Source organism: Lygodium microphyllum, chromosome 3, assembly GCF_053477565.2.
Source record: "Lygodium microphyllum isolate KBCC chromosome 3, Lygodium_microphyllum_v1.1.10, whole genome shotgun sequence".
NCBI classification, from domain to species: Eukaryota; Viridiplantae; Streptophyta; class Polypodiopsida; order Schizaeales; family Lygodiaceae; genus Lygodium; species Lygodium microphyllum.
In genome coordinates this window covers 128,709,374-128,734,174 of record NC_141137.1, presented here as the reverse complement: position 1 = coordinate 128,734,174, position 24,801 = coordinate 128,709,374, and the positions used below count along the sequence as shown (strand labels likewise).

The 24,801-nt window shown below is 38.4% G+C and overlaps 1 long non-coding RNA gene across 12 annotated transcripts in view; it reads left to right on the top strand.

Annotated features, from left to right (window-relative positions):
• The first annotated feature begins 3,122 nt into the window (after positions 1-3,122).
• The window catches only part of LOC148038888 (uncharacterized), a 103,404-nt gene continuing 81,725 nt past the window's right edge, over positions 3,123-24,801 (top strand). For all 12 annotated transcript variants that reach the window (XR_015690344.1, XR_015690342.1, XR_015690341.1 and 9 more), the window contains exons 1-3: positions 3,123-4,242; positions 4,328-4,390; positions 24,630-24,696. This is a non-coding gene — a long non-coding RNA (uncharacterized LOC148038888). The remainder of the gene's footprint in view (positions 4,243-4,327; positions 4,391-24,629; positions 24,697-24,801) is intronic.

Genomic DNA, 24,801 nt, shown 5'->3' with positions numbered 1-24,801 from the left:
CCTAAGGACTAACACCTTCTAAGCATTGTCCTCCATTTGCTCAATTATACATTTCTTTTGGTTCATAAAATATTCATTTCTCACATTCTATCTCTTATGTTTTCAATTATACCTTTAGTTGGCTTCATAAAGTTTTTTTTCTCATGTTTCGTGTCTCGAACTTATCTTTTGCTCTACATTCTATCGTGTTATGTTTTGTTTCAAGAAGGTTGGTAGCACAATCTTTGATATATCTATATTTAACATCATGCAAATGCACACCTAATGCTTGGAATGACAAAGGGCAAATATATACATGAAGGTGACACTATAGAGGTGTTCTTACAAAATAATGTTTTTTGTTACATTGCATTTTGTGCCAACATCCACGAAGAGATGCATGAAGAGACTGTTATATATGGAGTCTATTGCTTTGTGGATGGACATGTAGGTCGAATGGCATACAGTTATCGACAAAGTCCCTGTCAAAATATGATAAAAATAGATACATGGAGAGTTGGACATATGTAGACCGAGTTATAGGAAAATGAGAGTCTTATGGCCTTGCACTTAAAAGTTTGTTGGGTTGATTTATATGTGGACATAAAACTTGCAAATTTGAGAGAGTAGATGTAAGAGAACCAGGATTCTTGATAGTCCATACTACCATGATAAAGACCTAAGGAATACATTACACTATGGAGTACTTAGAAATAATGTCGGCAACAAAGCAAAAGCACTACATGCATGTGAAAAGTTATCTACAAGTAATGAACAATTGGAATAGTGTGGTTAGGTCATAAAGACCATATAAACATAACATTGGGTACATGTAGTCCTATCATATGAGGTAACTACAAAGGTGACAATGTCGATTTTTCACACCTTCACACACATATACCATGCATCCATGTACATAACCCAACTTTTTGTAAAACTAAAGCTTTAGAAAGCTAAAGTTGATAGAGGAGAAAAACCTATACTAGCGCATAAAAGGTAGACAATTTTTCTCTTAAGAGTGATGTTGTGGGTTTCATTAGACTAAATTTGATAGAGGAGAAAAACCTATAATAGCGCATAAAAGGAAGACAATCTTTCTCTTAAGAGTGATGTTGTGGGTTTCATTAGACTAAGATATTCCCAAGTTTCAAAGCCTTCTAATGGTTAGATCTTATAATTGTGAAGAATTAACATCATGAAAGATTTATGTGAGTCTACATACAAGAAAAGGTTAATATATTCAAAATTTGAAGCATCATGCTAGAAGTGCTTTTGTTTATAAGTAGTGGATGTAGACCACAAGGAACAATGGACCCTTTCTTGGAAACTTGGGATGCAAATTTATGATCATTAGTGGCAATTTAGAGGGAAACTACTTCCATGTAGCAATGTGAGAAAAAACAAGGTAGAAGATGTCCTTGCTAATGAGGATAGAAGACATTTATTTTACAGTGAGTTGGAATGGAGAATGAAGATATCTTTGCTTCAAAACTTGGCAAATTCATTTGTGTTAATTTTGTAATATTATTTCCATAATATAATTGCACATGAATTAAAGAATTTGGTGAATGCATGTACAAGTTGTCATAAGTCATGAATGTGGTATACAACACCGTTAGGATTATTATTGTGTGGCTGTTCACAAACTACTTTTGAGGACCAAATTTGAGAATTTATTAAACTTTTTGTAAAGGATTCATAGGGGATTGTAAAGCAACATTCTTGACAGAATTGTTTCGAATGTAAAGTGATTGTCCCTAAACCCTTTTTCGTGAATGTAATCATTTTTTTTTTGAATAGGAGGATTAAAGCAAACATCTACTTTTTTCATAGGGTTAATTTGTATATTGAATCATAAAGTTATGAACTAGTTTCTTTTTGTGTGTTAATTCTATGAACTAGAAATGAAATTTGCTCTCAATCCATTCTTGAAGCCAAGTCAAACCATATATTGATCATAATTCATGAAATCCTTGAAGCACCTCCTTTAGGATGCATGTGGGTAGCTCAAATGAGTTGAGTGTAGGTGTTGGGTTAAGTTTTACAACCTCAAGAGGTATGAAACTTGAAAGGATGCTTAAAAGCAAAACTTTTAAGAGGGCTGGGCCCTCGGAAGGAAGAAAGGAAGGGATTGAAAGAGTCACGCGCAGGTTTTTGGTCCGTGAATCCGTGCCAAATGGCCACTGGCCACAGAGAGGTAGAGAGTGGGGGAAAAGGAGCCTCAGAAATTAGAATTTCAATGAGAGAGAGAGAGAGAGAGAGAGAGAGAGAGAGAGAGAGAGGGGGGGGGGGGGGGCGGGGGGGCGGTTAGCGTTTCAAAGCTTCACGTCGGTTGTCGGTATCCTGCAAATCGACAAGAATAATATTATAGAAAAATGGGACAAACGCGTCCAAAAATGTGCGTGCGACTTTTTCATCGTTGTACTATAGCAACTAGCATCGCTGCACTTGTGGAAGTGCGCATGCTGGCAGTTGCACAGCAGGAATGCGGGGCGAGGGGGGGGGGGTTGTTCAGTTCGATGGCGGACAAATTGCCCCCATCCAAAAGCCTGATAATATTGGGCAACTCTAGGCTCTACGTTATGCTGTGCACTACATATTAATGTGACCCCTACCTACATCACGCAAACCATTATTCTTTCCTAAGGCGCATGTGTTCAGTGGGGCTCCCAGTTCCAACTCCCTTCGCTTCAGCCTTCAAAGTTCAACCTGTTTCGATAGGTACCTACATATATGTCCGTTGCCTCGAGAAGGCAGGCCGCACATGATGAATCATCTCCCTCTTTCTCGTTTTAGCAAATCAGTCCCTTTTCAAGATTAAGGGGTAGATTAAAGGACAATTGTACTTAAGCAGCTCGCAATCATTGATGCGGGCTTCTGCATTACTTTTGTTCCTTTGGTTCATCAGTAGGTTCCGATGACTGATTACATTAGTATAATTGTTATTCGGTTCCTATTTGTGAAATGGGAAATAGCATAAAAAGATTATGTAGCTTTTCCCGTATCCTGGCTTCCTCTTTTTACCAAATATCCCATCCAAGCGACACAGTCGACAAGAAGCCTACTGGCGCGGTCCACACAGGGAAGAACAGCAGGGGCAGGGAGAAGAACGAGAAGACGAAGCAAATTAAAAGGTCTCTAAATCAACAACAACAACAACAGCAGCCTCTGACAAGAAGAGCATCCAGTTTTTGTCGTTGCGTGGGTTTTTGCTTTCCGTGATTCTTCCACCTCTCCCCCTCTCTCAGCCTGAACTTTGAAGAACCGGCCCCCCGCCCTCCCCCCCCCCCCCTCCCTGAAAGAGTTATAAAAGGATATGGGAGCTTATATATCGTTGCAAACTTAGCTAGGGTTTTACCTTCACCTTGTGGCTGCCCTGCTTTGCCACGTTTGGTTATCGCTTGCCCAAGGGCAGAAGAGAGAGAGCACAGCCCTAACAAGCGCAAGACCTAGGAATACAAGAATAGCTTGTATGTTTACCGTCTGTGGTATACATGCACATGTTTGCTTTGTTCTTTTAGTCGCTGCTCTTGTGCGGGGCTGTGCTTCCTCTCTTCTACCGTTGCTGCCGGCGCTCTGACTTTTGTGCTCCTGCTGGATCGTCCTCACTTCTGCTGCTGACTTCCAGGTGTGCGTTCTCTTTCTGTGGTGAGTGCAGTGGTAGGTACTATCAAACTGCTGCGGACAATCCTGGAGAGAGAGAGAGAGAGAGAGAGAGAGAGACTCAGAATACGAGGATAGGGAGCCGCCGTTGATCAGTAGAAGTCTTTTCAAATGGAACTCTCGTTCTGAGTGTACTTGATGCGCATCTCTCTCTCTCTCTCTCCTTCTCTGTCTCTGTGCTCCGCCGCGTGCACTGCTGTCACTGCAAAGCTCAGGATCTGTGACGACCTTATCTTTTCAGTCTATTCTTTCGACAGTCGCATTACCGGTGGAGAGAGAGAGAGAGGAGAGAGAGAGAGAGAGAGAGAGAGAGAGAGAGGCAGGTCAGGGTTTAGGCTGCTTCTCCCTAACAAGATCTGCAGAATATATTGTAGCGAACTTCGAGGATCGAGCAACCTCTTGTCATCCCTTTTACAGCCTCTCTCTTCACATCGTGGCTTTCCTGTCTCTCTTTCTTCACTCTCACACACATACATACGTATCACATGCTTCACGACATCCATTCCGAATTCTTTCTACCTGTTCTCATATTTCTGCAAACATGTCGACGCTTCCTCCAATCGTGAATAATGAAATTGACAAGTGATTCTTTTGTTGTCGGTAAGCTGAAGGCTGAAATTTATGGTCCGTTTGAGCTAAAATTAGAAGTTCCCCTGTTAACATTTCATATCGTCAATTTCTGCAGGCCAAACAATTGTTGATGGTTGGAGAATCTATTAAGACATCTGAGGAAACATATTGGTGAGAGGTACTGTTTCTGTGAGCGATTTGTATTATCATTAGGTCTCTGTGGTCTGGTTTTTGTTTCCGTTGTGTGCGTAATCAGATATCACGAAGAGCTATCCTGAGGTTACTCGAGAACATATTGGTGAGAGGTACTGTTTCTGTGAGCAATTTGTATTGCCATTAGGTCTCTGTGGTCTGGTTTCTTTTTCCGTTGCGTGCGTATTCAGATATCACGAAGAGCTATTCTGAGGTTACTCGAGTTACCAAGTCCTCTATGGTTGATCACTGCATAATTTGTGATTCAATTTTATCCATACGGTTTCATCGTCACACCAATAGTCTTGCAATATTGCATACTACCATGGGTAACCGAGCGAATGTTATCATCAACCGTAATATTTCTAAATTACCTGGTCGTAATCACGCATAAATGTATCATTCTCTCTCCTTCATCAAGAATCTGAGTATGCAGATGCCAGACCTGCGTCGCGTATTCGTCAGAGACTCGGATATATGAGTGCTGGATGAAAGTAATGAGGCTGCAAGGGATTTGATTGTGATGCTTTTGTCGTGGAGTGAAACTGCAGTTATGATTTACTGCCTAGCAAGTGGTATAATACGAACTAATGAGGCGGCAGGGGATCTGATTGTCATGTTTTTGTCTTCGAGTGTAGCAAGTGGTATGGTACGAACAAATGGGGTCGTAGGGATTAGGTTATCGCGTTTTATCTTCCTTTTTGTATGTGTAACGCAGAAAGAACAAGTACTTGTATAATATTGAATAATTATATATATGCTGCTGTGGGTCCATTTTAGGTTAGGCCTCATCTAGCTTTTGTCTCGTTGGTACATTCTGATAGAGATTCATGTGGCCCCTAATTCTGTGTTACTTTTCTCCATCTAATGCATCCTTTACCAACCTAGTTTGTTGATGTGTCAAGTTGCCAGGGCCCTTGAAGTTGGAAAGAAGCTATGCCTTATGCCTTTATTGGCCAAATCATGATGGTAGAATTCAATTGTGTCTATTAAAGGTTAGGGCTCATCTTGCTTTTGTCTTGGAGGAACATTCTCATAGAGATTCATGTGGCCCCAAAATTTGTGCTATTTTTCTCCATCTAATGCATCCTTTACCAACCTAGTTTGTTGATGTATCAAGTTGTTAGGGTCCTTGTAGTTGGAAAGAAGTGATGCCTATGGTCTAATCATGATGTTAGTATTAATTGTTTCCAATACGAAATTTCGGAGGGAGGTGATGATAATCCTTGTAGTTGGAAAGAAGTGATGCCTATGGTCTAATTATGATGTTAGTATTAATTGTTTCCAACACGAAATTCCGGAGGGAGGTGATGATAATAATTTGACAAGGATGATTTTTGAACATGATGTTGACCAAAAGCTTTCTTCTTCATCTAGATACGTGGAATGTAAAAATCTCTCCCTTTGGATACATATAAAATTTACATTTTTATAGTGTTACTATCCTCTTGGGGTAAAAAGCACCTACATAGTAAGCAAGGTTGTGAGAACTTTCTATGATAGCTCATATCCTCATTTTGTGGGAAGAGAGTTGAAGTTGCTTCTTCTTGCATCCAACATTGAAAAGTTTTCACATTGTTGGAGGGGGGAAGAAGAAGTTGAAACTCATCACATTTATCTTAGAAGCTGCGAAAACTTCAAAAAATTTATATTGTATAGCATCAATGTATTCTTGAGGTAGGAAAGCATTAATAAGTAAGCAAGGTTGTGAGCACTTTCTACATAAAGGGTTTCAAATAGGAGGAATGAATAGATCTACATATCTCAACTTCTTAGGAAAGTTTGTATCCTCATTTTGTAAAAAGAGGCGAGCTTGATTATTCTTGCATCCAACACTTAGGCTTCACTTCTTTCGAGGGTGGAAGGAGTTGTAACTTATCATGTGCCCCCTTGAAGGCATGATATTTTTATAGAACATACCATGTTCTCAACCTTTTTCATAGCCCCTTGAAGCCATGAAATATTTATAGAACATACCATGTTCTCAACCTTTTTCATACCATATTTTGGTGAAAGTGTCATAAGATTTGGCCAATTAATTGTAAGGGCTTTGTTAAGAATGGTGACCCATCTAGTGGACTCTTATAGTAGTAGGCAAGAGATAAAGTTTCTTCTAATTCAAGAGGCTTTAAACAACATTAATTAAATGTAGAAGTGTTTTGATTAAATAGAGTGGCTACAATCATACAAGGCTAAGAAATGACAATTATTCATGCATCAAGTTGTTCCACTAAGGGCACCTTGCATATTCATCATGTATAATATGGGCCCAAATCATTTTTGAAAATATTTGATATTAAAAGCATGTGTCTTTTTGGAGAAATACCTTGCATATTCTTCATCTATGATATGGGCACAAACCATTTTTGGAAACACTTAGTATCGTAAGTATATGACTTTTTGGAGAAATAGCTATATGACCATAATTGGTGCTTTTGGTTGTAATATGGCATTTAAACCATGTTCAATCATGCTTCATACTTGTGCATATATTACATGTAGGAACATAGAACAATAATTGTGTTTTAACACAATTCAATTATCTTAATCTTGATAAATTCTTAGTTACCACTACTATGCCTTAAGGTATCTCACAAGACACTCCACCTTCTTGTATGCACTTTGTAACTTTATCTCTAGCTACAGTCTTTGTGTTTCATGGCTTCTAAATTTTCATAATATATATGATTGTCCAAAGCCCACTCAACTTCTTCATCATACACCCTTAAGTTAGTGAGATTCTTTAAAAAATACAAGATAAGTCTTGTTGATCTAATCCTTTTACAATGGTAATTTTTTTAATTATAGAAATTGACTATACCATTTCCCTTACAATGGGGAAATATTGAATCATTAATAGGCTCACCAATCCTTGCTTCAATTACTTAGCAAAGTGACTTAGCCATTTGTGGCTATGATCCTCATTAATGAAAGATTGGAGGTTAGCCTGTATCAAGATATACATCACTCATTTCAAGTGTACGAAGTGCCTTAATAGCGCTCTAAGATTTTGCAAGGGAGCTAATTCTTACTAGGGTTGTCATCTCTTTTTACACACTAGATCGACTCAAATTATATTAATTTAAGATGAAGATGTTAAAGTATTAAACTAGTTTTGGGGCCTACTAGTGAAATAATTCTAGAACCTATTATTTAGCAAGAAAGTTTGGTAGAGTAACTATGCATCTATCAAAGATTAGATTTTTTGTGTTCATCATGTTATACTCGTTTTTGGGTCTATTATCTAGTAAAGTTCGGTAGATTAACTATGTATTTTTTAAAGATTAGCTCTTTTCCTTAGGGGCCTTAATTGACATACAACTTAGTTGTGTCAAAAGCCTAGACTAAATATGAAAGTGGTCACAAATGTGATTGCATTAGACATATTTGCTAAGTTGAGACTAAAATGTATAGCATAATACACTTTGACAAAGATACAATGACGATAGAGTCACATCACCAACTAAGTAAGTGTACATAGAGTAGACTAAGACTTGGGAGTGACTTATTGCATATAATCTTGTTGCTTCTAGGTTAGGTATTTTATTCATGTAATGAAGTCTCATTCTTGTGACTCTTCTTGGAGTTGGCTATGGCCACTAGGCTTCATTGGTGGGCGTTTGCTATTATTGCCTCTAGGTCAGGTCCTTTAGCATGATTGGCTAGTGAGTTATTATTGCATTTTATCAACTAGCATGTTGTGATAGTTTATCAGAATGGAATTGAAGCATGTCTAATTTGTGGATTGTCTAGTCTTACTTTTATATTTAGTTAGAATTTCTTTTTGATTTTCTTAGAGGTAGTTGAAATCAAGCCAAGTCACTCCTCATTCAACCAAATTTTGTAGTCAAAATTTTGCTTGTATGCTTAATGAAGGTTCCACTTGGTCATATTTAGTAGGGAATTTATTTATATTATTTGTTTTTGGGGTTTCATGAGGGTGGAATATTTGACTTAGCAAAAAATGAAGTGCCCATTTTCTTTGCTCCCTCTTCCTCTCTCCAATTGAACCTCTGTTTCTATTACTCTATCCATTGTCCGTTTGTTACGCTTCAAATTTAGTTATCTAGAAGGGAAATGTAAGGATGAAAGAAGTGTAGCAACGACAATGATTGAGCCAAAGTTGTAGACGAGACTACAACTTCCACATCCAACACTATTGTAATCTTTAACATGTGGTATGCTCTAGGTACATATGTAGGTCATTTTGCTACTAATTCAAAGCCCACAAGTGTAGAATATGGTGTCCTTTGTCCTAAACACTAATTTATGGCGTGCTCTAGCCCTCAAATTTGACGGTTGCAACACCCTTCAAAGGGGTTTTGACCCTTCTTTAGAATGCTAATAACTTATGTGACATTCAAAAAAAATGCGCTTCATGAGAATGATCTTCAACACTTATGTGACATTCAAAAAAAATGCGCTTCATGAAAATGATATTCAACAATTGAACTGTAAAACTTTTATGAACTTCCAAAAGAAAGTTGGAAAATAGAATCAACCTTCAGAAAGGATGACAAAAAATTTTACACTTTTTAAAATAAGGGTACGTTCTGATGAAACACTTCAAATAAATTTTTAAAATATAATAATGATTTTAATTGCAATTGTGAAAATATTCATTGATATTATTTTAATATGCAAAAAATAAATGGTTTTTAATGAGAATGACAAATGCGTCCTCTCTCCTCTTAAATTTTAAAATAATGAATCATGATCATTATCTACCATCAATTTGACACCCACCTTCCAAAATCTTTTCCTATCTCCCCTTTTCCAAATTCTTCTCCTCTCTCTCTCTCTCTCTCTCTCTCTCTCTCTCTCTCTCTCTCTCTCTCTCTCTCTCTCTCTCTCTCTCTACATCCAACGAGTCTTGGCTCTCAACTTTCCATCCACCCAGGTCCTAGAGGATTGCACCCACTACCTAGGGGCCGATCTTCATTTGCCATCAAGACTCTTCAAGAGCATCTATCGTTGAGACTCGAGCTGTGAGTAGAGCTCAAGCTGTGGCAACATGCGTCGAGCACCTCTCTCCCTCCTCGAATCTCTCAAGGCTCACAAGTGGCTCTAAGTAGGCTCGCCTTTGGGCCCTCGATACTGCCGGAGTCCCATCCTTGCCTTCTCCCCGCTATAGCACAACAACAAGCTCACCCCTAGGCCCTCGTGACTGCCCAAGTCCCATTCTTGCCTTCTCCATCGTTGGCACAACGATAGGCTCGGCTCTAGTCCCTCGAGTCCCATCCTTGCCTTCTCCATCAATGTCGTTGTGCCAACCTGCACATAGCAGCAACAAACACTCTCTCAGCTCATTGTTACTCTGATTTCGATGTGCCTCAGTCCCCCCCAATAATGCTCCAAGCCTTTATCCACTCATTCTCCTTCTCCAATGTCCCACATATGGAGAAGGCTTGAGTCTCTACTTCATGTGCAGGCAATAGGTCCGTCTCTCTCTCTCTCTCTCTCTCTCTCTCTCTCTCTCTCTCTCTCTCTCTCTCTCTCTCTCTCTCTCTCTCTCTCTCTCTCTCTCTCTCTAAGAAGGCATAGGTTGACAACTAGGCTACCAAGCTCTAGCATCGAGTGTGATGTCAATTCTCCATCTTGCTTGTGGACGTGCAGGCACCAAGCCTTTCTTAAGGCCACAAAATTGGTTGACATAAACCAGGTACAATCCAAACTTCATAACATATATTGATAATAGTAACGCAAGCTTTCAAGGATCTTGATTCTCCACCTTGGTCTAGTAGCTCTTTGTTGTGCTTGAGTAGCAAGCTCAAGAGCTCTCGTTTCCATACCTTTACATTTTTGTGAATACTCTGAATGGAACATTTCCATCTTTTCTTTGATGAGTCTAGTCTTCTCATTCTAACATACATCTATTTCCATGAAACATGCACTTTCATCTTGATTCTCCATCTCTATTCAATGCACAAGTAGACAACCAACAATCTCTATTTTTGAGAAGGTGTAGGGCCCACACAACAAGTTCTTCCAACTAGGCATCTTCATCTCTCTCTAGTCTACTTAGACACAGCTAGATAGCAAGCTCTATGCTCTAGCAATCACAACCAAGCCCCAACAACTTCATTTGCCTTAGGCACAAGTCACAAGTGAGTTACTGTCATGTTTTTTGTTAATGCATGCATACCACATATGAATAGATAACTTTCAATCAACAAGACTCAACACTTATACTATCATTACCTACATGGTTTAATCAGTCCCTCTCACTCTCTCCAACTAGGTGTTTGCATAAGACTCGTATGAAGAATAGGTAAGCTACAAACTTAAAGTTGTCATAAGCAAATAAGTAAGCTTGCTCTATTTTATGTGATAGTAATTGAGTATGATGTATCAATGATAGCTCTCTATTCTACAATTTCATCCACATGATTAAATTTATCAAAATGTAACGAAGGGAGTGGATGTGTATGCATATCAAGTGTTGCATTTGTTTAGGTTATTTATTTACATGTTTTTTTATTGTATGCATGCTAGTTTTTAAGTCTTGTTAATATGTTATTTTAGGATAGGAAGGCCTAGAAAGGATAAGTGTCAAAAATTGCTTGAGTAGATCAGGATTACTTTTCCAAAAATCTTCATTTTGTAAATCCTCAATTGCATATTAATCTAATCCAACTTTAATTGTGTTAGATGTGGATCGACTGATCTACTCTCATACTACAATATATGATAGCTGAAGTAAACTTTAAAAAACATCCTTTAACTTAGAAATGCCCATGAAAAATGTGCTTATCTAATGAAGGTTGTTCCATATTTTTAGCCATCATTTTTGAAGGGCAAACTTTTTTTTGCCTTCAAAAAGAAAAGACATGGTACCCTTCAAATTTGAGGGCTGGCGTGCTCTTTGTGAGAATTCTTAACGTAGAATGTGCTGTATTAAGAGTCTAGGACTTGTCGCTACTGATTGTGGGCTGAATGAATAATCTTGTGACTTATGCACAAACGCAACACGAATCACCTGACGCAAAACTACACCTAGGCCAGGAGACGAAACTAGGTAGCTCAACCTAGCTCAAGACTCAAGAGGCCAATTAGCACGTAGGTCACATTTATACTATAGAAGTCGACGTGCTAAAGAAGGAGGACTTTCTTGCTACATCTCGCAGACACTAAAGTCGAAGTTGGAAAGCGTGTATGGATCTATAAGTATAGTGCACTTCTGTACGTGACCTTTTGCGACACCATAGCATAGCATGGAGGACTGTTTCACCGTGTGAGAGAAGCAGATGCAGTCTCGCCAGCAAGTCGTCGTTTTGTGCATCGGGCAACAAAACTGTTAATATTAATCAAACTTCTACCGTCTGTGTGAAAATAAGTCAAAACTTGTGTGAGTCGATTTGGCACATTTTAACGGACAATTAAAAGCAATGAGTGGTTGCGTAACTTCACTATTGTGGTGATGCAAATCATCATCGTCGTGGAAGATTTTCAAATCGAGGGGTGGTGGTCCGTGTCTGTTGTCATCCCCCGTTTGTGAGCGCCGTCGGTATTTTTAAAAGAAATCGTGTCCCAGCATTTCAAAATTCAGTCTATTTGTAGCTTGTCAGGTGCGTTTTCCTATGTGGCAGGCACATGTGTGCGCAGTTCAACTTCAGCCCATCCTGGGTAGGTCGGCAGCAGGTTGGCCAAGTTGGCCTACAGTCGACTGGATCTGGATGCCTCTGCCTATACGGGTTGATTCCCATTGTGCTTCCCTATCTCATTGCAATTATCACTCTCTTCTTCCTCATCTTCATCTCCTCATCATCGCTTGCACTTTGCTCTCCGACTACTTTTTTTAATCAAAGTTTTGTACCTCCCATTCTCTTTGCATTTGTTCTCTTACATTCTCTCTCTCGTTGTTCCCGTCCAATGGCTACCCTAGCGGTAAGCCGCCTTCACCCACTGAGACACGATTCCAAATCTCCTATTTTCTATATCTATAACATGTAGTACATGACTATGTCAAATGTAGGATTTGAAACCCAAGATCTTCTTGTCACCACACCTTGAACTTAACCAACCAAACTATGCTTGTTTGGCCACATTATGTCTGTGTATATGTGTAGTCATGGTATCTAGTCTTGTCTTGTCTTCCATTATTCTCATGTTCTTTGGTCACCTTGTAATCTCGCAATACGAGATCTTGTCTAGTATTGTCTTTGTATTTTGTTCATCCTCTTTGAGGGAAAAATTGTAATACTGATATCTTGTATCCATATCTACGGTTTCGGGTTGTGGGATCCTCCATACCCTATCAAGTCTTGTTGTCTATACCTATGGTTCTAGGTTGTGGAATTTTTAGTATCTTATTAAGTTATCATTGTATGTGGGATTATCTCATATTTAGAATTCTTGTAACAAATCTTGCATCTAGTCTAGTCTCTCGGTTTTAGTCTAGTGCTCCTATAATAGTTTGGCAAGGCTACTTTTTAGCCCTACTAGGCACCATGGAGGTGATCCTTGAAAGAATCATGGCCTCCCTTCAAAACCTCGAACAACAAGTTCAAGACTTGAATGAACGTCAAGCCCAAGTTTAAATAGAACACCATATGCATCTAGGTCCTACACTTTATCAACTCTCAACAAGAGGAGCCAAGATCAACATGCCATAGAAGTTTAATGGTGATCGTTTGAAGTTCAGGGGATTCCTACAATAAGAAAAGCTCTATATCCACATGCAACTAGATAGGTATCTAGATGACACTTCCAAGGTGGGATTCATTAGGAATTTGCTTTCTGGTCAAGCTTTATGATGGTTTGTTTCAATCTTGGAAAAGAATATGCCAATACTTCATAACTATGAGGCATTTCTTGGCGAGCTCACTTCCACATTTGGAGATATAGACATTGGTCAAGTAGTAGAAATAAAACTTTGGAAGCTACGACAAGGTAACCACCCTGTTTTTTCTTATGCATCTGAATTCAAGCAATTAATCTGTGACCTCACTTGGGATGAGGAGTATTTTATCAGCCAATTCGTATGGGGGCTTCGAGATGACATCAATGACCTCATGCTCATTATTCTTGAGGTAAAAACACTCAATGATTATATCATGGTAGCCATCCAATGTGACAATAGATTGTTCGAGAGAAAGCAAGAAAAGTGAGAAGAATTAAGGCCTCACCAATGTAACCTAGTCCCAATTAAAGTCCCCCATTAGAGAAGAAACCAAGCTCGAACTGATGCAAATAGGTAATATTAAATTCCAGCCCTTAACCCCACAAGAAAAGTAAAGATGAAGAGATAATTATCTATGCCTATGTTGTGGAAACCTTGGACACATCGCCTTAAATTACCCAAATAAGAGAGTAAGAACTCCAAGAGTTACTGCAATCACCCTCAAGCAAGAAAATGAGGATGTCCAGTTGTCAATGAGATTGTACAACACCGGACCTTGATATAAGAAAGTGTCTCTTGATTCCAGCCACACCCATGGAAACTTTTCTTATCACAATCCAGATGATCCTGCCAAGAAAGACTCTTTTCCTCAAAGCTCTCCTCGACTCTGAGACCTCCACATGTTTCATTGATGATTGCTTTGTGAATATATACTAGATTCCAGTACTCCAAAAGACCAATCCTACCCGACTGAAGTCATGGATGGAAGACCTCTAGCATGTGGAGATATTACCAAGAAAGCCCAACCCCTCATGGTGACTCTTAGTGATCACAAATTTCATGTATGCTTTAACCTTATATCCAATCCCGTAAATCCAATCATCCTTGGGATGCCTTGGCTAAAGAAACACAACCCATAAATTGATTGGGTTAAGCAAAAGATTACACGCTATGAAAATCAAGGAAAGTTGGTATATCTAGGAGCCAATGCCTTTATGCACATATCAAGGCAAGAACCAACCTACGCGATATATCATATACCAACTCAAGAATCTAGTAAGGATGAGTTAGTGAAGCTACCAAGCAATTATCAAGAATTTCAAGATGTCTTTGAAAAAAAAATGCAAATATCTTGTTCGAGCACAAAGCATATGATTGTGCTATAGAACTCCATGAGGGGACTCAACCACCTTTTGGACCTATCTATAGGCTATCCCCTGATGAACTAACTGAACTACGCAAGAACATTGATGAGAACTCAGCCAAGGGGTTGATTAGGCACTTGAAGTCTCCTACTAGATCTCCAATTCTATTCGAAGAAAAAAGATGGGTCACTTCGAATGTGTGTCGTTTATCGAGGACTCAACAAGATAATAGTCATGAATCGATATCCTTGCCATTGATACCCACACTCTTAACACCTTGGAAAAGCCAAAATCTTCACAAAGATTGATCTACAAGAGGTTATAATCTTGTATGGATCAAAGAAGGAGACAAATGGAAAACAATCTTTTGCACAAGGTATGGTCACTTCGAGTTTGTTGTCAAGCCATTTGCTCTCACCAATGCTCCTGTAGTGTTTCAACATATAATGAATGATATCTTCTGAGAGCATCTAGATGATTTTGTAGTTATATGCTTGGATGATATCTTGATATTCTCAAAATATCCAAAGGAGCATGAGCACCATGTAAAATTAGTTTTGGAAAAGCTCTGAGAAAAAGGACTATATGCAAAACTTGAGAAGTGTTTTTCCATCATATAGAAGTGGAATTCTTGGGGTATAATGTCTCCCAAAGAGGAATCTTCATGGATCCCAAGAAGATCGAGACTATTCTTGATTGGTAGACACCCACATGTGTCCACGATATCCAATGTTTCCTTAGCTTTGCCAACTTCTATAGGATATTTATCAAGGATTACTCAAATACAGTCACACCACTCATAGGAAACTCAAAGTTCTCATGGATCCTAAAAGCCAAGAAGGCCTTCTAGACCCTAAAGACCACTTTCACCACATTGCCCCAATTCTAGTCCATTCAAAATCTATAGAACAAGCAAATCAAGTCTTAGTATCTCTACCGCACCATCAACTACCATCAGAGTGATTGGTTTGAGCTCTTGCCCTTTGCCAAAGTTTGCTTATAATAATAGTAACCATGCATCTACCAAGCAAACTCCTTTCTTTGCAAACTATGGCTAATATCCAAGGATGGATGTACATCTCTCCAATCAAGTAAAGAACCCTGCCGCCTGAGATAAAGCCTAACACCTAGTTGATATCACCAAGAATTTAAGCAACAAATCCAAAAGGCTCACAATTACTACAAGCACTATTCAAACCGACATTGTCTCCAACATCCAACATACAAAGTTGGTGATAAATTATGGTTACTCAAGCATAACCTCTAGACAACAAGACCCTCCACCAAGCCAGACCACTAGAGATTTGGGCCTTTTACTATTGTAGCCCAAATCAATCTAGTTGCTTATCGACTATAACTCCCCAGCACCATAAAGATCCACCGAGTCTTTCATGTTTCCTTGCTTGAGCCATACCATACCTCACCACCACCGAGGGGGGAGAGATCGAATCCCCCACCACTTGTCTAGATTGAAGATCATGAAGAATTTAAGGTCAAGCATATCTTGGACTTGAGGATATTTCAAGATCGATTGGAATACCTTGTTCACTGGAAATTTTATAACATTAATGATCGCACTTGGGAACCTAGAGAATATCTCCAATGAGCACCTCTCAAAGAATTTCGTAAGAGGAATCTAACGAAACTTGGATTAAACCAGCAAAAAGCCGCTCCTCATGGAACTCACCGCTAGAGGAGGGGTTGACCACTAGAGATTTGGGCCCTTCACTATTGTAGCCCAAATCAATCTAGTTGCTTACTGACTTTGACTCCCCAGCACCATAAAGATCCACAGAGTGTTTCATGTTTCCTTGCTTGAGCCATACCATAGCTCACCACCGCTGAGGGGGGAGAGATCGAATCCCCCACCATTTGTTTGGATTGAAGATCATGAAGAATTTAAGGTCAACCATATCTTGGACCTGAGGATCTCTCAAGATCGATTGGAATACCTTGTTCACTGGAAATGTTATAACATTAATGATCGCACTTGGGAACCTGGAAAATATCTCCAAAGAGCACCTCTCAAAGAATTTCGTAAGAGGAATCCAACAAAACTTGGATTAAAACCAACAAAAAGTGGCTTCTTGTGGAACTCGCCGCTAGAGGAGGGGTTGATGTCATGGACAGCGCACGATTGTGTATGGATTAATTCTTACTCATGCCATATGGATCCATGCCCCATGTGAACACACCCTTAACAAGACATCCTTGAGGCAACCATGTGAACCCAGCCTTGCCATGTCATCATAGAACCTTCTAAAAGAATTGACATGCCATTGCTTGCATAATCAATGATGTCATCTTAGAACCTTCTAGAACATATATCATGTCATCGCTTGCATCATCAATGATGTCATCATAGAACCTTCTAAAAGATATCCCATGTCATCACTTGCATCATCGATGATATCATCATGAAACATTCTAGAAGATCTTTAGCGGCCCTTCAATAACTATAGAAGGAGGGAATCGCCATAGAGCTCCCCAATCTTGCCAATGCCAGTCTTGGGAGCTTAAGGAGTCGAGACCTCCAAGTAAGTAAGTTCAAGTTCGAGTTCTAATTCTTGTCCAATCATGGTATGTAGTCTTGTCTTGTCTTCCATTATACTAATGTTGTCTTGTCACCTTGTAATCTCGTAATATGAGATATTGTCTAGTATTGTCTTGTATCTTGTTCATCCCCATCGAGGGGGATCTTGTAATTCTGATATCTTGTAGTCATACGTACAGTCCTAGGTTATGGGATCCTTTATATCCTATTGAGTCCTATTGTCTATACCTATGGTCTCAGGTTGTGGGATTTTCCATATCTTATTAAGTTATCATTGTACCTTGTGCCCTTGCATGGGATTATTTTGCAATCAAAATTCTTGTAACAAATCTTGCATCTAGTCTAGTATCTGGAGCATAGTCTAGTGCTCATAACACTATGGATATAACTTGCAAGATTGTGCTCGATAATGTAGAGCCTTCACCTTGTACGATCTCATATTTAACTCTTGTGAATATGTAATTTGAGGTTCCCTTTTGCCTTTTAGTTTCTCTTTTATTTCTTTTAAGTTGTGCAATCAAGAGTAATGTCATATAGTTTCTATTAGAGCCAACTTTTGACAATGTAGGTAAGAGTAATCGGAGTATTGGAACTTTATAAATTTTGATAATTTAACCAAGAGTAATTGGAGTTGTAGAATTTTAGATATTTTTCTTTTTCTACATTTGTTATAGTTGGATTTTTTTTCCATAGCAGGGGCTTCATATGTAATGTACATGGCCCTAGTTAGTAGGCTAGAAGAGGCAACCCTTCGTAGTCACTTGAACATCTTTCTGTAGGTGGCATTGGTCATCAACACCATTGGAACCCCATGGGATGCATGGACTTAGTTGGTTAGTTTTTGAGTCTATCTCACAACAAAATGTGAAGGCCTCAACCCAATGGGACCAAACCTAAAGGTTCCCAAAGTTGTAAAGTCACCCTAAGCGTATTGTAACCTTTACGAATGTTATTCCTGCTTAATCATTGAGAACATGATGAGGGTTTAGGATATAGTCTTAAGAAAGCTAACAATTCTTATTTTAAGTTTAGATGAATCTCTCGCTTCATGATCATAATGTAACCTCATGCTCCACTTGCATGGTGGAGACTATATCCAAAATTTCCACAAGCACCATTGTTAACTGGTTTTTCTTTTTTTGTGGACCATCCAAAATCCTAGCTCCCACATACTTTAGGACATTTGAATCATGATGGTCAGGCTTATTGCAAATGTAACAAGTTCTACTTGTAGTTTCTGCTTGCTTTCAACATTTTACCATTAAGCAGTACAACTCATTATTTTCCTAATTCTCTTGGGCTAGTGCTACTATATAAGGATGTTCGTTATGGGCTTAACTCGATCAAGCTATCTAGGAGAGAGATTTGCCTAATTGATTTAAGGTTCTCATTGAAAGAAGAATTTAATTCCTAGTAAAACCTAGCAATCTGTTGGGCAGTAGACATTTAGTGAGTGTACTTTTAAAGAGTGACAAACTTCGAAGAATACTTGTCTAGTGATAAGTTAAGTCACCGAAGACTAGATAATTCCTTCATTTTAAGGATTCAAATGATATTAAAAGATATATTTTTCTTACCATAGCTTTTATCTCGTCTCAAGTCATTGACCCTTTTGACATTGTGTTATCTTGACACCATTCTCTCCATTATAGCGTATCTTTGCAAGTCAACCATTATAACATATCTTTACTAATGAGTTGCAGAGACACTATCATGGACTTATGTATTGTATTAGTCCCCAAAATGGAGAAATAATTATTTGTGGTGTCATGCTAAATTTTCCCATCCACTTCTACTTTGGTTTTCTCACTTTTTAATTTTGGTTGTTTAAACCTAATTGAGAAGAAATTTCTTCTCTTTAAGGCTAAGCTTTGGTGCTATCATAGCATTTTTAAGGTCAAATCTTGTCTTAGAGACATGAGACAATTATGAAGCTAAGTTCTATAAAGATCAACACATGATAACTATCCATAACATTTGGACCCTTGTTGTCACTTTACCAATTCATTTCCAACTTAGTCCTTATTTATCCCTTCCTTTACCAAAAGTCCCTTCCTTTATTGGAAATCTACATTACTTCACTTTTCAACCAAAATCTTCCTAAGGATGACACTGACTAAGTCTCCACCTTTGAAAAGTGCATCCTTTCACATAATGTCAACAAGAATAAGACACTTGTTAACTTACACTCTAATACCATGTAAAAGGTACTTATCCCTAGCTAGGAAAGAAGAGGTAATATTTTGTACATGCTCAAGCACCTCTCCATGAGGGGTATTGTCTGGATTCCATAAGTTGCACAGTTGGTTCAATGTCAAGTGAGACAAGAAGCTTGTCTACACTTTTGTGAAGAATTCCCCTGAGGAAAGACATTTTTTAGATACTTCATGTGCAAAAGACTCTAATAAGTGACAAAGTCTTTGGCCATCTATTCTTCAACAAGTTACTTTAATGGGTTACGAGTTGTAGTAAGGATAAGGGATGAATGCTTTCAATAGAAGCAAGACTAGGGTGTGGATACTTACTTCTTACACTTTAGTAAATTGCAACTTATGAAAATTTTCCATCATGTTTGTCAATAAGATTGCTTTCAAGTTCATGGATAGCTTGGATACCTTAATGTTAAATACTGTGGAGATACAAAGTTTGGTTGCCTAGGAGCACGCCTGTGTCACATTAGCTACTATCTTCAAGAAGTGAGAGAAGTGCAAGAAGGTCAGACAATCTAAATAGTGTTTTATTGCAATGGCCAAAGGGAAGGGCAAAATTAGTAGTGAGGAGGCTCTTACATAGAGACAATGACATGTGATGCAATATGATATGTATAGGACAAGAACGTGTGTTACAAGTGCAAGGAAAAGGAACATGGGTATGGTGAGTAACCTCAATGGAGGTGATAGGATCAGAATTGGACAAATGGGTTAGTTCATAATAGTAGTGACAACTCCACATTAGATTTTGATAGTAACAAGAATGGTCTATCCATGAGCTATAGATATGCAGTGGTGGCATCATTAGAGTAGTGCAGGTAAGAATGGAGAGTTGCCACAATGTGAGAGAAACAACTTAAAACTTTGGTGAAGGATATGCCTCCATCACACAAGCCGTAAGAGACAGAAGAATAACATGTAGATAACATAAGATGAGAGATGTTGCAACATGGCTCCAATTTACAAAGATTGTTCCATTGAGATAGACTTGTAGAGATTTTGCTAATAGCTTTTACAAGAAAGAAGTACATTTACAAATGGGTTGGCAACAATAACTCTTGGTACTATAGCTTTAAGAACCATAGTAGCACTCATAGGATATATGATGTTTGTTGGGACATAGATGAGGAGTTTGCATATGTTTTAGCAATATAGGTACTTGGTGGCTCTTAGAGGGTGTGTTTAGCTAGTGCTAGTCAAGGAAAGAACCTGAAGACAACCAACATTTGGTCGTTTATTGGGACATAGATGAAGAGTGAGTGAAGAGTTTACATATTTTGTAGAGATATAAGTACTTGATGGCTCTTAGAGGGTGTACTTAGCTAGCCCTAGTGGGAGAGAGAACCTCAAGACAACCATCATTTAATCGTGCTAGCCATGAAGGAATGGTTAACTAGAGGATGAGGGATATGCTTTGAATGTGGGGTCCTCTAGTACAATAGAAGGAGAATAGAAGAGGGAGGTTTATGCTTTGGATGACAAGGACCCTCTTTAGAAGAAGGTAATGTTTGTACTTGTCAATTGCTAGTAGTATAGGTCTTATCTCCTGTTGCAAATTTGATGCCTACTACAAGAAAATATAAGAAGCAAATAAATAATGAAGATCCCATTGAAATAGATGGATAGAAGGCAAGTTTGCAAATGGAATGTGAGAGAGAAGTTGGAAAGAGTGAAAATCAAAGCTGGGTATAGATTTATGCTGACAATGAATGTCATAATATTTAAAATGAAAATTAAAATATATGAAATAAATCTTAGAAATGTACATACACCAAAGTACATGCTTTCAACAAATTACCATTTGGTTAGAAGAACGATTATGAGTTTTTATCAAATTTGGCAATGTATTATTAAAGTATGCAAGCTCACACCATCTATTCACTAGGGTGTGAATAATAATTTTGGTTTAGCAAAGATTAGTGATAATATTACAATGGTAACATGATATAAAAGTAGGTACCTAAGGTCATACCTTGGATATATGAGTGCACTTTTTGATAGTACACAACACGTGGATATGGACTGTAGAAGAGTCTCTTTAATAAAGGAGAAATTTTTGGTTACCACATTTTCTATAAGTAGTTTTGTAGAGCCAATATATGTTAATTTGATTGTTGACTTTTATAGGAGTAAAAATATGAAATGTTTATATTTTTGTATACAAAGACACATTGGGAACTTCTAAATTTTCTCTATAAAGCATTGTATGTAGCCATTATGTTGGTTGGTTACCTACTAAAAGAAATGTGGACTACATCTACCTATCTACTTGGGAAGCTAAATATTTGGAGCTACAGCCATTATCTCATGATAGAGTGTGAAGAAGAGTTGTTCCTTACATCATGGAGTATCCATCTACCGAAGGGTTTCTCAAGATTCACTCAACATAGAAAAATACATCAACTATTCTATGTATCTAGAGAGCACTTTGCCCTAGACTACAAGTGTAACATTAGACAGTAGAACACCATAGAGTGTAGTACTAGGAGTACAAAGTGGTGTTGCATGTATATATATTATCACATTAGAGATAATTGAGCTTCTTACTAATAGGTCTGGGTTTGGAGATTAGCCCATCACTTGTACTTAGCAACCACAATTGCTTATTTATTTTGAATTAACAGTTTAGTGACATTATTTCCTTTACACTCTTTTATCAGTGCTAATATATAGTCAAGAGTATTTGTCCAAAGTAGTATTAGGACTATTGTAACTATTCTATTGGTTACAATTGTGTCTCATTTCCTCTTCCTCATTGAATCTTCTCATGGTATCAAAGCATGCATTATAGATCTTGCCAAGTGGAGCTTTGTTTACGTGAAAATTTCCATTGACTATATTGTTTGCTTGAAGCTGGAAATGACACCTAGTCTACACAATCTTCATTTAGAGGGAGGTGAGAAGCTCAATGGGACCAACCATACTTGAAATGTGAAGATGGAGTCACTTCTCTTCTTCAAAGATTGTTGGGACGTAGTCTCTATGAATAAACCAAAACCAAATGAGATTACTGGAGAAGATTTGGCGAGAGGGAACAAGAAGGCCATGTTGATTGTGTCCACCTGATGAAAAAGAGTTTCAAAGATAATATTCTCAGTCATCTATTGGATGTAAAGACTCCCAAGAAAGCTTGGAGACCTTGAAGAACATATGTGAATCAAAAAGTACATCAAAACCAATAGACTTGAGAGTTGAGCTAACTATCACAAAGAGAAATGAAGGAGAGCTTGCTAGAGAGTTCATCAAGAGAGTTAAAGATCTATGTCAGTATCTGATTGCTATGGAATGTAAAATGATAGACAATGAGTTGTATGTAATAATCATTCATGGTTTGAAGGAAGGATATGAAGGGCTTATTCAAAGCATCATTATTTTAAGGTAAAACCCTCACTTGATGAGAATGAACAAATTCTTAGAGATGAAGATCAAAGGCAATCACTTATAAAGGACATTCATATATTGGCAACTCTACAAGTACTTCTACAAGCACAACTAAGGGAGTCCCATTTTCAACAAAAGCAAGAGGAATATTCAACACCGAAAGAGGAAGGGGAAGACATCTCTCAAACCCAACCTAACCACAACAATGATCAAAATCTCATGAAAGGAATTAGTCTTCTTATGGAAGTGGAGACCATTCCTCTAGAGATAGAGAAAGAGGTAGAACTAAAGGCTACCATAACTAAATTTTATGTTATTATTGCTCAAAATATGGGCAACTTCGGAGAGATTGTAGAAAGAAGCAAGCTCATTGGAATAGAAGATTAGTCAGCTTTGTTGATGGAGAAAGAAGCTTTCGATGCTTCTCTCAAGACAACTCTGCACTCTCTATCTGCAAGAAGGCAACACAAGCTAGTAATGTGGGTTGTGGAATCAAAGAAGAACCATGGTGGATTAATAGTGGAGCAAGCTCCCACATGACTTCTCATGCGAAATATTTTTCTAAATTGAAGTCTAGTTACAATTATAATATATACTGTAGATAGTACTGCTAATGATATTACACATAAAGGAGACATACTTATCTAGCTCAATACCAACTTGAAAAAGACACTTGAATATGTTCTCTTAGTCCTTTCGTTGACCAACAACCTACTCTCAATTGGAGCCATGATAGAAAAAGTTTTTTTTAGTAGAGTGTAAAACCAACAATGCCCTGTCAAAGACATAAAGAATCACTATAAAGTAATAGCTAAAGGAAATAAGCATGGGAAATCTTCAAACTTGATAGGTCACCTTGAGCATTTGCAGCCAAACAAGTTGAAAGAAAACTCCCTCTTTCTTCTACCAAACAATGGTATAAAAGGTACGGACACTTGAATTTCAAAAGCATGTGTATGTTGAAGTCTCAAGGCATGGTTTGTGGGCATACAATCACTACAAAGAATTAGCAAAGTTTGTGAATTATGTTGCATTGGAAAGCATTATAAGAACTAGATTCTCAAGGAGTACAAATAGGTCAAAAGAAGTCATTGATCTCATTCTTGCAAATGTATGTGAATTAGCACATACACCTTGAATAGGTGGACATACATATTATATTAGTTTTATTAATGGCTTTTCCAAGTATACTTGGGTATTCTTCAAGAAAGCCAAGGCTAAAGTGATTGATATCTTTGAGCACTTTCATATTCTGATTGAAACTATGGCATATAGAAGAATCAAGTTGTTGAAGTCAAATAATAGAGGAGAATTGTTAACCGAAGAATCCAGCCAATAAACTGGTTCCTGCCACCTGATTTTGGCCCCAACTCAAACCGCTCGGTATGGAAAATCCCGGTCCTTTTTTCCATTGGATGGGAAAAAAGTTTTTCGCGAGCCCTGGACGAAATTGATCTCCAAAAGGTGTGATCCGCACTAAATATGCTGTGTGGCATACGTAACTCTCTCTTGGTAACTGCAGCAGTACTCTCGAAGTTGGCGAGCAAGGGAGACGTGCGTAATACGAGGAGGAAAGTCTCTTCAAATGGAACTTTATCAGTCCCGTTGTGAGAATCGTACATAGGCTAGTGTGATGGTCAGTGGTGAGAGGTGGTATATATACATCTCTCTCTTTTTTCGCAGCGTACTCTCTCAACAGGACCGTTGAATGTGCCAACACCCAGAGAGAGAGAGAGCGAGCGCGCGCGCGCGAGAGATGATAGACCCGAGGGCTCTCTTGGCTCCTCGTGCATGACACTCTCGAGAGTCTCGAGCAGCCAGCCTCTTTTCATTTCATTTCATCCTTTTGACACTCTTTTCCCACCGCGTTTTTCCTGCTTCACACACACACACACACACACACACACTTCAGGACATCCTTTTTGTGTTCTTTGTACCCCTCCTCAAGTTTCAACTTTCTGCAATAATAATGAAACTGATGAGTTGCTCTCTTCTTTTCTGTCCTTGTTGCTAAGCCCAAGTTTGAGAATCACACTCGGTTGAGCGATTATCGAAGGTCGCCTATGAACATTTCATTTCGTCAATTTCTGCAGCAAAAGAAATCGTGCTGGTTGGGAATATATAAGGATGTTTGAGGAAACAGAAACGGATTGCTGAGAGGTACTGTTTGAGCGCTCTCGGCTTATGTACTTGTCGTTAAGCTTATGACTAAGGCTCATGCTCGTTTACGCAATTATTGAAGGCCGCCTAAGAACGTATATTGTC